The sequence below is a fragment of the Abrus precatorius genome, unplaced genomic scaffold (genome assembly GCF_003935025.1).
Source record: "Abrus precatorius isolate BTA unplaced genomic scaffold, Abrus_2018 Scaffold4, whole genome shotgun sequence".
NCBI classification, from domain to species: domain Eukaryota; kingdom Viridiplantae; phylum Streptophyta; class Magnoliopsida; order Fabales; family Fabaceae; genus Abrus; species Abrus precatorius.
This window is the reverse complement of record NW_020874384.1, coordinates 12,575,120-12,590,411: the sequence shown is the minus strand read 5'-3', so window position 1 is coordinate 12,590,411 and position 15,292 is coordinate 12,575,120.

The window sequence follows — 15,292 nt, the reverse complement described above, 5'->3', positions numbered from 1 at the left end:
TTTATTATAGGAAATAGTGACAATGCAACTTAATTAAAAAAGGTCAAATCATAAAGAAAAGTTGTTGAAATAAACAAAGAATTGATGAATTCTAGATCTCACAACAAAAATTCATATTTTTTAGAAGTCAAATCATATCTTTTTTTAATCCAACATTGTATATAAAAGGTCTTACTGTATCTAGTAGAAGGACACTTAAAATTTGATACTTGACCTATTCTCCTTTCCATCTCCTTTTCTATCACATAGTTGTGATTTCATTAGATCAGATCAATCATAACAATTTTTCTCTCCTTATTATTTAGTATTATGGATGTTTTGTTTTTAGTTACCTTTGTTTTTATTTTTATGACGTTGTGTAACTAAATGCTTCTTGTCAGGGTTTATGGTGGATGTGATGTATCCTCCTTTAAATCTTAATTTAATTTTATGATATTGATGTTATTTGTTAATTATAATTATCTTTTTTATGTTAATTTTATTCTTGAATTGACCACTCAATGGAAAATCCTAGTTAATCAATTAATACATGATTATATTATTAGTATGTTAATGAAACTAAAAGATAATATAAGTTTTGAAGTTAACATAATCATTCTATTACCTAAACTTATAATCAATTAATTGAGTTTAACAAATGTAATGTTTCTTAATATTGTTATTTATCTTGTTGTTTTCTATGATCACTAGGGCAACATATAGATACAATTGTCATTATTACATGATCATTGGATAATGGTAATAATAGATTAGATAATTAGTAATTACTTTAAAACAATTAAATGGGGAAATATATAAATAATCATAAGAAGAAACTAAAGTCTTAAGCTTTTATCCATATTAAAACAATTTTGGACTCTCTCTGCCTTTAGTTTTCTTTTAATTCTAAATTTTATTTTGAACCCAAACATTCTCAATCTTAAAATTTGCTTAGCATCTAAAAAATAATAATAGTAAGTGCTTGCATATAGTCTACATGGAAATGATATTAAAAAGGTCTTAGAGCTTTTTTTTCTACAATTGACAAGTGCACTTTTTCAGTAGTTAAAAACTTTTTGAATAGTTAAAATTAACAATATGCGCCTTACAACAAAAATGATCTAGGTTGAAGAGGAAAGATCCTTCAAAGCCATAGTAAAAGTTTGATAGTTTGTAAGAAAGGAAAGAGAAGTTCAAGGTGTTGTAGAAGAGGGAGTATAAGGATGATATATCTTTGAAAAAATCTTTATGTGAGCTAGTAAAATGGAAACAACCTCTTTAATCCAAGAGGTCAAACAAGAATAAAACAGTTAAACACATCTTTTAATTCTACCTTTCAAATTAATAACAATGATGTGCAAATAATTATAACATAGATATTCTCCCAAAAAGAGGGATTTTGGTATGTCATATATTGTAAGACATAAAAGCATGGCCACATCAACAATATTTCTCTACAAACCTCAATCGAGTGTCTAAAGTCATAAAAATTCAACCATAGTATATTAGTCAAAACATTAGTGGCTTTACCACAAATTTAGATTCAGAGCTAAAGGACAAGTATATAACAAACATGAGGCCTACAACTATTCATGGTTAACTAACTTTCAATATCACTAACAAAGACTTAAGACCTTTATAATTATAAGGTCTTAATCTATCTAATGTTTGTGTATCTAATCACTCCTCAGAGTATATTTGATTGTTCTTATTGTGGAATTATCAAATCTATTGTGTCTAATATTTACAAGAAACATTTAAATTAAGTCATTCAATCCTTCGTCTATAAGATGTCGACTGCTACCTATACATATTCTATGTATAAATATTTGTATTTCTTTTTTTGGCATAGATTCTAATAGAGTCTTTGTTTATTAGATAAAATTTCTCTCATGCTTTTGGTCCAAATGAAATATTGTTTTGAACAATCTTAATTATGTAATCAAAATTGATCTTTAATTGAGATTCTTTATGAATATGTAATTCATCTTGGAATTTCTCAATTTTCTATTTTCTTGATTGATGTTCTCAAAATAAATTTCTTCATCGAATATATTATATTTTAGAATTTTTTTCTTTTAGATTCTATTCTTGTTTAGTAAAAAAAGTGTATTGCTTAGAAGCTAAAGTAAAAAAAAAAAAAAAAAAAAAACATAAACAAGAGACTATAAAAGGTGTGAAGAAGTTTAGATATAATCATAAATTTATTATATATTTTTCCTTTATCTAATGCCATAAAAATAAATTTATCAAGCTAAGTAAGTGTTTATCTCATACATTTGAATTTAAAAGCTTTTTTTTTAACCTTCACTGTAGCTATCAATGTTCCTTAATTTTTATTTTCTAACAAAAACATCATTAAATTATTCTTACTATCTTTCATTAAAACTTGTTGCTACAACATTATTAGAAAATAAATGTAAGATATTTGTACTTTTCTTTAAGATTCACCAAAGAAATATTTACATATTCACCAAACAACAATATTTATTACTAAACTCATAAAAATAATTATTATTTTAACTTTAATAAATATATTCATGATTCTTTTTTTTATACATATATCTTTTTAACACAATTTTACATCCCAATTGATCTAATCTTTATTTTAGTATTATATTTGTCGCGGTGTATAATCATGCAGAATTATCAATATTTATGTTTTTCCATCTTTATAATTTAAATATGATATTTCAGATTTATAATTTTACAAAAAAAAATATTAGTTCACTTAATTTTTTATTTTCTGATTTTTTATAAAAATTTTCTTTAAGATAAATAGCTTTATAAAATTTTATTTTATAGCTTTTAGAAAGCTATTTTAAATATAAAAACAAACTCACCTACATGTTTTATTGTATTTAAGTAAACACTTTTATTTTTCAATTTTTTATTTCAGCGTTTACATCTTCTCTTTTAAATTTGTGATCATTGATATATCTTAATTATTAACTTTTAATTAAAAAAAATTGATACCTTAAGATAAAATTTTATTTTAAAATAAATTACATTTAAGAATTATTAATTTTTTTAAATATTTATTATTTTGATAAATACTATTAATAATTATATATTTAAATCAAAATAAATTTTAAAATAAGCTATTATTTAAAATAAAATAATTTTAATATATAATTATTTACAAAATTATAAAATACTTTTGCATTCAGTTCACCATAAAGCTAGTGAGCTTAATCGACATGGTATATAAATAGTAAGAATAAATGAATAAAGGGATAGAACTAGTAAAAATAAAAATGAAAATGGCTTGAAAAATAGAAACTGAATTAAATAATTAAAAATGGTCCCCCTTAGAGATTATGCAAGAGAGACAGATAAAGATTGAAGAATGTCTATAAAAGCAAAGTCAATGTAGAATTCGACTGCATGAAAACAGCAACTCCTAGAATGGTCCCTTCCCAGCCTTGGGACCGATGATAGAGATCTTTGACAATCAAAATTCAGACACCACAAAGATGGTCATAGCTATCCTTTTCCTTTATATTCAATCAAACTTCAGTCCTTTTACATGCTGTGTTCATATCTCTGCTGCAATAATTTCCTCCATTCTTTTCCTATTACATCATTCTACAGAATAATCTCCATTATTATTATTCTCTCTTCAATATATTATCCTTGAAAAAACATTTGAGTGACAACGAAAGATTAATTCACTCTTTAATCTTAAAGAATCAAAATGACGATGTGGTATTTGTTTAATGAATGATGGATATATACGTCTTTGTTTTCCACTTTAACAAAATAAATTTATTTTATTAGCAAGTGGCCTACACTACTCATAAGTCAAAAATTACGATATCGAAAGCACTAAAATGTCTCATGCGTGAAACACCCAATAATACATTAATTTTTAAAGACAAGTAATAATATATTAATTATTTGCTGATGTCTTTTGCATATTTTTTATTAATTATATTTGGACAAGAATTTATACATTAATTTCACCAGCCTACTCAATTAAAAATAAGAAGTTAGTGTTTAGAAGCGTATATTTTATTTTTAAATATTAACATAAATTTTTAAAGTGAATTAAAGTAAGAACACAACAATGTCACTTATCAAACTAATAAAGCATGTGTTGACTCAAATAATTACAAATTTCAGAAGAAAACTATCACTGTCCTAGTAGATGCTGATTTAAATTTACCTAAAGTTATCCAAAATCACGCTTAATGAATCAGCATACTTTCTCAGGAAGTTCTCTTAAACATGTGTGAACAAATTGAGTAGTTATAATTGAATAAAACTATTAATTCTCTTAATTCAACCTTTCTTGTCTCTTCAACATTCAATAAATTACATGAAGTAATTATTTTGTATTTAAAAATTTACAAACCCAATGATAGTATTCAATGATAAGTTGTTTTATTATAAATAAAACAATTCCAAAAAAAACTAAATTACCATTTAATAATTTTCTTGAACATACCAAAATTTTAAACAATAACAATATTTTTTGATAAAAATATTTTTTTAACTATTATTTATCGCATCTAAACTTGCTAATTATTATTTATTTGAGGATCTGTTTATTTTTAAATTAGGTGAAATTAATTTTAAATCATTTAACATAATTGAAAATCTTATGTAAATTAATATCAATTATAAATTTTATGTTATTACATTTGATCTTGTATATTAGACATTTTTTTATTACTTTAAAATAATTAAAAAATTATTTAAATTGGTTATCATTAAAATTAAAATTTTTAATAATTTGTATATATCTTTTTAAAATTGCCCTAAATAATCTCTTTCTTTCTAATTAATCAATGTATAGAGAAATGATCACGGTTAATCATCTTATATTCTAATAACAAAGAAAAAGTAAAAAAGAATTATTATATTTAATTAAAGGTCTATTGTAAAAAAAATTAATATTATTTCTGGTTTTATTTATAAAAAATAAATAATTTATTTATTAATATCAATAAAATAAGTTATATGCCATAAATTTATATTGTATTTCATTAATACCTATAATATTAAATGATCAAATTGATTACGTGTATAATCAATTGATATATTCACTTGTATAGATAATGGATAAATATTTCTTTAACATAAATCTTGTAATAAATATAGGTATAAAAAGAATTTAGTAATTAATATATTTAAAATTGAATAAAATGTATGTATAAATCTATATATTATAAAATTATATAGAAATATATGATAACAGAGAGAACAAAAGTTAAAAAGAAAAAAAAATTCAATTTATTTTATATATTTTTAATACAAATGCAATATCATATTATATGTTTATATTTACAATTCAAAAATTTCAATTTTTTTTAAAATTTGAATTAAATAAATATGTTACAATCTTTAAGCTCTCAAGAATTATGAGAAGGTAAAAAGATAGACATCTACTTATAATAATTTATAACACTTTATTTGGATGTCAATTATTTTAGAATATACTTAGTTAAAATATTATTAGGAAAAATCATGTGGGATAAAAATTTAGTCAAAGAAATAACTACAAAATTTTTTATGTTATTAGATATTTCCTTATTAAAAATTTTGTGAGAAAAATTGAATAAAAAAATCATAGCAAAAAAAAAAAAGTGCATAACATACTTATTTCTCTTTTTAAGAGGACGAAGTTCAATCTAGTGAATTAGTTGCTCAAAAAATTCACTTAACAATAGCTTTATAAAAATATTGGTTAGATTTTTACATGAACAAACTTCTTGAATATTTATATCATTATTCATTTGAGATCATAAATGTCAACCAAACACATTCTCAACTTGTCCCATGTAATACTAAATTTTTTGCATACTTAAATAATATAGTCATTATAATTTGTTTCATAGATTGCTATAAAATAGTTGTATTATCATATAAAAATAATAGTTTGTTTGTGATCTACTATTATAAGGGCACACAAAGACTAAACATTCACTGAAAGAGTTTGAGTCCAGAATTTTAGTCTATGAGACATTTAAAATATCACGTTTGTCCCTAACTTCTTTTTTCATTATTCATTTTAGTCCCTAACGTCAAACCCCATTAAAAAACTGTCACAAAAGGCTGAGTTATCATGTTAAGTGCTACGTTAGAATCCCATTTGACAAAAACAACTTCATTTTGGATGCTGGTGTGACACTTTTAATTATGAAACGGTCTCGTTATGATCTAAGAATCCCTTTGCCAAACATAGCATCATATATGTTATGCGCCTTTGGTCTTCCACTATTAGGATTAGAGTTCTTGGTTGCAATTGGGTTACTTGAACTTTTTCCTTTCTTTTATTACTAGGGTATCTTGCTTCTATTATTAGGTTCCTTCCTTTCTTCCTTCCTTTCTTTCTCTCTTCCACTATTAGGGTTAGGGTTCTTGGTTGCAATTGGGTTTCTTCCTTTCTTTTATTACTTTGGCAGAGAAAATTCTCTGAGGAACATTGCTAACTGCTAACTATCATTATTAGTTGTCCTCTTTTTTCTAGAGTAAACCAGCCAAGGTTTGGCCTTGTCAAAGTTAGTATTTACAAAGATATTAGAGTTAGGACCATGACTCTTATCACAAAACTACCCAATTGCTATTTTCATTACATGCATGGATATGGATAAATTCAACAACTAATGGCATTTTTATTTGGTGAACATGGCAGTCATGAATAATATTATTCGTTTGAAGGGATGAATGCAAACTAATGAAGCAAAAGATTTTTCAGCAAGAACAAAATGATATAAAGAAGACAAACATATCTCAAGAGGAAAACCAAGAATGAGGATGATAAACATTGATTTGAAAATTCACCAATGCAGAAGTCATCTTTTTGCAGCATGGCTCAGATCGCACTGATTGGACAAAATCAAGAGACATTTAAATATTACTGCATTAACACCCACCTGACAAGCTGACAAACCAATATCATCTTATATCCGTAAGAACAAAATAGGGAAAAGTGCAATTTACTCCCTAAAGCATGTGCGACAGACAGGTTGTTTAGCACATTTTATAAACATTAGAGAGCGAAATGCATCTCAACAACTAAATCACACATGATCCAAACCTTAAGATACTAATTTGCATTTTACCTACTGATTGTTCTAAAATTCCTAAAGATGTATGGCACACACTACGTAATAGAATAATAAGCTCTAACAGCAATGCATAATAAAATGGTAAGTTACAAGCATGAAGATGAATATCATATCACAAAAATTTGCTAAAGAAATAATGGTGTTTGAGGCTTGAAAAACTGACGTAAACCAATTTCACTCCACAATATCCTTCATGACCATGGTTATCCTCTTAAGATTTTCAGTTGTTCAAATGCATATTGTATTTGATGCCTTTCTTCAATTGTCATACTGATCCCCCTGATGACTATAAAAAATGAAAATTAGCAAAGAAGGGATATTATAATTTTTGGGAAACGAAATATATTAACAATAAGACAAGAAAAGTGACGACATATCAAAACAATAAAAATGTCAAAGCTTATGAAGTATCTGTTGGACAGGAAAAGTGCAATTTCCATTACCACCAGACTTCAATCTAACCAAATCTACTAGCTTGACCATCTGTAACTTACATGGACCTTAGTATAGGTGCACATCAAACTATGAAACATATAAGTCAGCCTGAGCAATATCAGCACACATGGCCCCACCCATTTGAACCTACCCTAATTTTACTGCTGATGTAACCTGAACACTTGAAAGACTTGATGATCAGAATTAAACAAATGCAACTAAAGCATCATCCTAGCATAGTCTATCAAAGTATCTCAACTGAAATTGGTGACAATTGGATGGTTCAAATCCATAATCAAACCTGTTGAGAATATATACTCATTTATTGTTTATCATCTTTATTTCTGTAATTATTAAAAGACATTCTAGGATGTAAATATTAGGATTACATGCCTATATATACATGTAATTGTAATGTAATTTCTAAGAAAAGAATTTATCTTGACAGAATTTTCAAGTTGGTATTAGAGACTCCAATCTTGGGGTCCCTGCTTCCACATGCCAAACTTTAGCCACCTTTATCGTGGCATCCAAATCCTAGCATCCGTCTTCATTACGGCATATCCCTGAACTCATAGTACCTTCATTGTGCTTAGGCTGGCTTTTTTTTTCCTGTCTCAGTCACAGGATGTGACTGTAGCGCCGTTGTTGCTGTTGTCACCGCTGGACCACTGTTTGCCATCATCTTCCGGAATGCACTGTGGTACAGTGAAATATATAATCAGTTGAAGATACTAAAATCAATTCATACAAGCAAAAAATTATATTCATTGCTTTAGGATATAAAAAAAAGAAAAATAAGATAAATTACTAGAAGCATTGTTATATTAAATAAATTAGTTTTTAAAAAAAATACTAGGGATCTAGCAAAAAAGCCATAAAATAAACAATAATTAAATCAATTAATGTCAACAAAAAATTACGATCCATTTGCATTAGAAGAGAATGAAAAAGGAAGAAAACTGATAAATTACAAGAAGCATTTACCACTGCCAGAAAAGATAATTGGGATCTAGCAGTTTGTAAAAACAGAAAAGATAATATTATAGATTTCACTAGAATTAGAAATGGCAGGATGAGAAAATGAAAAGATCTTGATTATTTCTTACAAAAAAATTCCCTTGAGGTTCAAAAGTTAGTTTTATACACCGTCAACTATTTATTAATATGGAAAGTTCACCATTAAATTAAATTAATGCAAGAATGATACAAAAAAAAAAAAAAAAAAAAACAGAATAAAGTCCTAGCTCGATAGTTGGGTGTAAATATCATATGTCAAAGATATTCTATCCATCTTGACCTTCAAAACAAAACCATGGACCAACACAAAAAATCGAAGTTTGTTATTTTAAATGTAAAGAATGATTTGGGACATCCAAAAGAATGAAGTGAGACACATGAAATGGGTAGGCAACAAGTCATAGGGTTTTTGGCACATGCTCACCTGCACAGCATCCACCAGATATTCAGAAAGATGATGGCCTAGAGTGATAATGCTTTGTTGAGAAAGTCTTGTGGGCTTGGAATCAACTGTAATAAGTATTCTTAGGAGAGAACAACTATTATCCAGAGAAGGCTTTTACAGCTGTGGTACAAAATATCAGTATGAGAACTTGTTCTTCTAGAAAATCTCCAAATGAGATAAAAAAGAAATCTAAACAAAACAAACAATTGCATCAACTTACTATGTGATCAATTATAACTTTCTCTATCATCTGCAGAACAAGAGAATTGTCACCCATCTGTGCCATGTACGAGCAAAGAACAGTTGTCATTGACTTCAAAGTTTGGCAGAGTGGATCACTCTTAAAACGAGCAGAACCAATTTCTGCAAAATTAAACTAACATTTTTTAAAGTCAGAATACTACCAAAGGTAGGTTTAAAAGATCGACAAGCATAGCTAATTCAATCACCCTAGATGACTAAGTTAAACTTTTCCCAGGCCTGAGATGAACACAACCTTCGTAGCATGTTATACATACATGTCAATGATTGTCCACAATTCAGTACCTTTGTTAGCTCAAGTACACGTGTAAATAATGTAAGTCTTGTAAAGTTATCAGTAAGTTAAAAAGAAGGATATAAACAGTAGGAGCGTAAATTGGGTGGATCAGCAAGGATGAAAATTAGCAATGCAGATATGGAACATGTTTTGTCTTGCATTGCCAATTTCAACCCCTTCCAAACTTTTCTAATCACTCCTACTTAGCATAATGGAAAAAAACACTAAATTGGAAAAATAAGAAATGGATATTATCAAAAGTTAGAAGTTCATATATGTTGTCCAAAAAGGTTTGTTAGCTACCAGGAGAAACTTTCAAACGCAAGACCAAGGTGATGAAGACACTGGAGTAATCTGCAATTTTTATACGTCCATCTCTATAGGCTGAATGAAGAATCTTTATAATCCGAAATAAAACATAAGGATCCAGATCAGCACCTGCAATTAGTACAAAAATATTAATATGCATAAGCATCAAGCCAGAAACCTATAGATGATTTTGATATTAGTATCTGAATCCTATTCCTACTTAAAAGAGATTGGCTATATTGCAAATGAGAAGCACTAATACTGAAGTTAGGAAAAAGTACTGTACAAAAGTATGCTCCATAGCTTTAACTTTCAAACCACTTATTTCTTAATAATATATCAGAGTCTCTGGAGGAATCTCTCCCAGATAATTGAGGAACTATGTTCTAAGCATTAAAATTATCACTGCAACATTTACTTCTGGGGAAAAGTGCAAATTTTCAAATCAACATGACAAGATTTAAACTGCATTTTAAATTTCTACATTGAAAACTCCCGACATCGTCTAATTTATGTCATAAATAATGATCAAAAGTTAAGAGTTTGAGAATTTAATAACACGCATCAACAATAGTAAAATAAAGGAGTCGTCAAAAAATGGGCGAAACAACGGTTGGGTATTGCCGCAAATTGCCTGAGCACATTGCAAAAGGATCCAAATAGAGGTGAGTCTCACCAGAATGTGCTGGAGCTAGCTGGAAAATGACCCAAAGAGAGGTGGGTCTCAATTGAGATGCTAGGTACGACCAAAAACCAGGTGAAAATGCAGACACAGCCAGAATCTAGCCGGAAAAGATAGTGTTCTGCTCAAGTTCTCACTAGAACGAGATGGGTCTCGTCGGAGTTAATGGCCGCTAGGATTGGGGACTTGGGAGCACGCAAACTAAGACCCCGGGGTCTGCTGAGGGAGTAATATTCAAAAGAGAGCAAAATGCCAAAATTGTCCCCCTAAAACAGGTTCAAACAATTTAAAATTAAAGGTGAAATGGTCTTTATAATTTACAATAAAATAAAAATAATTTTTATGATTATATTGATTTCAAATAAAAAATTAATTTTTAAGATAAAATAAATTCAAAAGTTTATGAATATAGGATACTTCATGAATTCATTTAATGAATTTATAGTTATACTATTATAAAAGCTATTTTTATAAGTTTTAAATTTTAAAATAAAGTTACATATGATCATTAAAACTCCGCTACTACTATTATTATTAATAATATTATTAACGTTTTCTAAGTAATTACTTATAAAAGGTAGTCAAATAATTATATAGCATGTTTTATTAAATAACTTTGAAAGTAAATGAAAGAAAAAATTGCAATAGTAATAATATATTACGATTTGTTTTGTTTAATTAAATATGGAAAGGTATTAGTGGCAACTAGACTAATAAATTAAAAAATAAAAGCATTTTTTATCCAAAAAATACTTTTGATTTTTTAATCGTAATATTATTTATACAAATTAAAATAATAAAATCTATGAAAAATATTTTTTTTAGTTATAATAAATATCTTTTTAAAATAAGTTAATCGTAAAAAAAATCCCTAAATAATAAAAAATATATATAATCTTAAAATATTATCATTTCATGTTGCTCTAATAAGAAGAAATCGAGTTAGATTTCAATGTTGTTTAGTCTAATTCCTAAGAAGGAATGTGGTGTTCATCCAAAAAGTGTTCTCAAGTTTAACAATAATCAGTGAAAATCCTTAAGGAGGAACAGTGAAACACTACCCTAATCGTAAACCAAGACGAGTACCATACAATAAACAACAAATAATAATGGTTTGGATAGGAAGCGAGAATGGATTCTCTAACCTAATGGTGAAACAAGCAAAGAAGAATGGAATGTTACCATAAGATTGGGTCTTCCTCTGCAGTGGCCACAAGACCCAGGGGACATTATGGTAAGAGTAACAGTAAAGCAACCAGTTCTTACAGAGTTGCTTCGGCAGGCAAAATTGATAATAAGAAACCATTTGAAACCAGCGGAGAGAGAAGAGAAGAGAGAACTCGTTGACGTGGAGCTCGAACAGAGGACAGTCGTCTTAGATGTGGACGAAATCATGGGATGTTGAAACGTGTCAACATCCTGTTAATTTCGTCTTCAAATTAGACGAAAGCACAGTTTTACCCACCAGTCCTTCCCCTGCCACTGCACACAAATATCCAGCAAAATTTTAGTATATGAAGTGCGGATGGAGATCGAATAGAAATCAGATTGAAGTGTTTTCTGAGTTCGTAAACTTTGAAAGAAGAAATTTCAGGTTAGTAAATTTTAGATACTTTTATGAATTTTTATGTTATTGATAAATTAATGAAATTATAATTTTTTAATAACTAAAATCAATAGAGGTAGTTAAAATTTGTGTATAAATTAATAAAAATATAATTATTAAAATGCTGTTTTAAAATTTTAGAAGTTATTAGATAGTTAATATTAACAAGTGTAATAAATAAATATGATGTTATATATTTGGTGAAACATAAAATAATGTGAAATGTAGTAATATGTTTCTGTATGTTAATAATAATTTAAATAAATTATTTATATAAATAAGTATAGTGTTATAATTGTTTATTGATATTTTTTTTTGTTTATAAATGCAGAATGAGTGAGATTATTATTATTGTATATTGGAATAGAAAAAATTGTTGTTAGAAACGAAGATGTGACATTTGAAGGTAGCAAAAAAATGATAAAGATAAGAAGAGGAATAAGTTTTATGAATTTAAAAAAAAAATATTAATGACAAGTTGAATCTTAGTAAAAATCATTTCATATTCAGAATAATTTCTCTTTTTATGGTTGATTCAAGTGTTAAACAATATACTGCATTGGATATATGTGATGATGAAGACATTGATTGTATGATTAATACGTATCAACAACAAAGTGTTACAACTGTTATTGAATTATATGTGGATATTGCATTTGGTGAGAGTTCAAAAGTTAGGTCAAATAGGTTGGACTTAAGCTTATCAATATTGCCGCCTAACCTTATGAAAATAGGGAATATAAATATTACAGAAGGTATAAATTATATTATAATTTTAAATTTTTTTATATTTAGTGATTACGCATATTGAATAAGTGTATGTATTTTGAAGGATGTGCAAAATTATGCAGTTATGAAGATGAAGATGAAATCAATAACGATGATGATCATGGTGATGATGATGATGATAATATTGATGAAGGACATATTCCGTTAGATAGCTGATCGGATACATATGTAGATGGTGATTTTGATTCAAACTTAAATTTACAACAAGAAAATGTTGGAGGTGATATTTATAGAGTATCTTGATTAAATTAAATATTTTTTTAATGATGAATAATATCTATTTATATATAATTGTAGGTGAAATACCTTTTTGGAATATAAGTTCACACTACAATTATATTAATTGGGACCACCCAGACCAAGATATTAAAGCAGAAGGAATTAGTGATGAGAATTCATGGGTTATTGGAGATCCGTTACATGTGGGTTTATTATTTGACTTCAAAGAGAAAGTTAAAAATGCCTTAAAACAGCATGCAATGAAAATACACAGAGTTATTTTATTGTTGAGTCAAAGCCAACAAAGTTGTATGTGAAGTGTTTAAACTATAGCAATGGTTGTCCTTGGAGAATAAGAGCATCATTGCTTAAAAATGCAACAAAGTGAAAAATAACAAGGTCTGGGGGTAAGCATACATGCCTCAACCCAACAATTTCACAAGATCATACCAAGTTAGATTCAGATTTGATTTGTTCATGCATCATTGGTAAGTTTTGCACAAAATGTAAATTCGTGAAGCATTTTGACAATAAAGGGACTATCCTATTTTGTTTCGTTGTTTTGTAGGTATGGTTAATCTTGAACCATCATTGCCTATAAGTTTAATTCAAGAAAGAATGACAAGTTAATTTGGATATAAAATTTCATACAAGAAGGCTTGGAAGACAAAACAAAAGGCAATCGTAAGAATATTTGGTGACTAGGATGAATCATATGGTACATTGCCAAGATGGTTAGAGTACATGCAATTTCATGCTCCACGGTCTGTTTTTAAGATTAAAACGAAGTCGTTTGTTGTTGGACATCATGAGGACAACATATTTAGAGTATTTGAACGATTATTTTGGTGTTTTCATCAGTGCAAGGAAGCATTCAACTTTTGCAAGCCTATTGTTCAGGTGGATGGAACATATTTGTATGATAAGTATCATCACACATTGTTGATTGCAATGACACAAGATAGGAATAATTGTGTCCTACCACTTGCTTTTGCAATTGTTGAAGGAGAGACTTTGTCAGCGTGGGAATAGTTTTTGGCAATGATTCGTGTGCACGTAAAAACTAAGACATGATTATGTTTAATATCTGATAGGCATCAAAGCATCAAAAGTGTTGTTTCAAATCCACATATTGAATGGCAACCTCCTAATGCATATCATGTTTATTGCATTCGTCATATAGCAAACAATTTCAATCATAGATTCAAGAACATTGAATTGAAGAAGAAGCTGACAAAATTAGGTAACCTGACTCTATTTATTTGGAAGCTGCCCTCTTCACTTATATTCATTTTAATTGTTTATCAATGGTGGCTTAATTGTTATTTACAACATATTTACCTACCAAGATTGTATTCGAAGACAAGTTGAGAAGATTTCGCAATGAATTACCAGAAATGCAGAGGTGGATTGATAACATTTTGAAGGAAAAAAGCGCTTTGAGTCATGACGATGATGGACGTCATTATGAGCACATGACTACGAATTTGTCAGAGGCTGTTAACAAGGTTTTGAAGGGAGCAAGAAACTTATTTATAACTACTCTGGTCAAATGCACTTACAGACGCTTGATTGAATATTTTGTAAAGCGTGGAGAGGATGCTTTGAATGACCTGAACGCTGGTAAGAGGTACTGTTTAAAACTTGTTGCAAAAAATGCAGAAAAATCAAGAAGAAGCATCATCACATCAAGTGAGATGTTATGATATAGAAAGAACAAGATTTGAAGTTGAAGAGGCATTCAATCCTACACGCAAAGGGGTGATAACAAATGGATTGTTGTTCTGTATAGAAGATACTGTGCATGTGGGAGATTTCAAGCATATCGATTTCCATGCTCACATGTTATTGCTGCTTGTGCATCAATAAGTATTGACTTTTGGCAATATGTTGATGTTGTTTACTCCATACAAAATGTCTTCAACGCATATTCATCACAATGATTCCCCTTGGAAAATGATAGTAATGTGCTTACACACAGTGAGTGGAAGTTAGTTCCTGATGAGACGAGAATCAAAAGTAAAGGAAGACCAAAATCAACTTGAATTAGGAACGAAATGGATTGGGTTGAGTCACAAAGTAGACCAAAATGTAGTAAATGTCATCAAATTGGTCATAATAGATGTCAATGTACTGTGATTTCGCCTGACGAGTAGTATAACGAACGCTTTATGTATTCACATTGAATGGTGTA